Source organism: Octopus bimaculoides, chromosome 11 (assembly GCF_001194135.2).
Source record: "Octopus bimaculoides isolate UCB-OBI-ISO-001 chromosome 11, ASM119413v2, whole genome shotgun sequence".
Classification (NCBI taxonomy): domain Eukaryota; kingdom Metazoa; phylum Mollusca; class Cephalopoda; order Octopoda; family Octopodidae; genus Octopus; species Octopus bimaculoides.
Genome location: NC_068991.1, coordinates 3,828,239 through 3,828,699, shown reverse-complemented (window position 1 = coordinate 3,828,699; position 461 = coordinate 3,828,239).

Sequence of the window (461 nt, the reverse complement as noted above, 5' to 3'; positions counted from 1 at the left end):
TGTGTGTGTGTATGTATGTATGTTCTCTTGTAGCTGAAGTAAGAATCCGATTCGTGAAACAACCGAAGGACAAAAAAAAAAAAAAAACGTGGCAAACAGCAACAATACTAGTAATATCACAACACCGAGAGAAAATAAAAGGAGGCGGAAAACGAAAAACGAAAAACAAAAAAAAAATGAATGTTAAAAAGATCAGAAAGAAAAAAAAACTGTTGCAATATATAATAAACAAAACTGAGCGAAAAAGAAATATAAATAAATAAATAGATTTCTGACAGCACCAACAACTAGAAGATTAATGAAAGGAAAAGACAACCGTCAGAGCAACATGAGTAACAATATGAAAAATGAACAAAGCTGCAAAAAATACATGACAACCTTATAAAATATATATACATACATACATAAATACATACATATATATATATATACATACATATATATATGTACATGTATATATA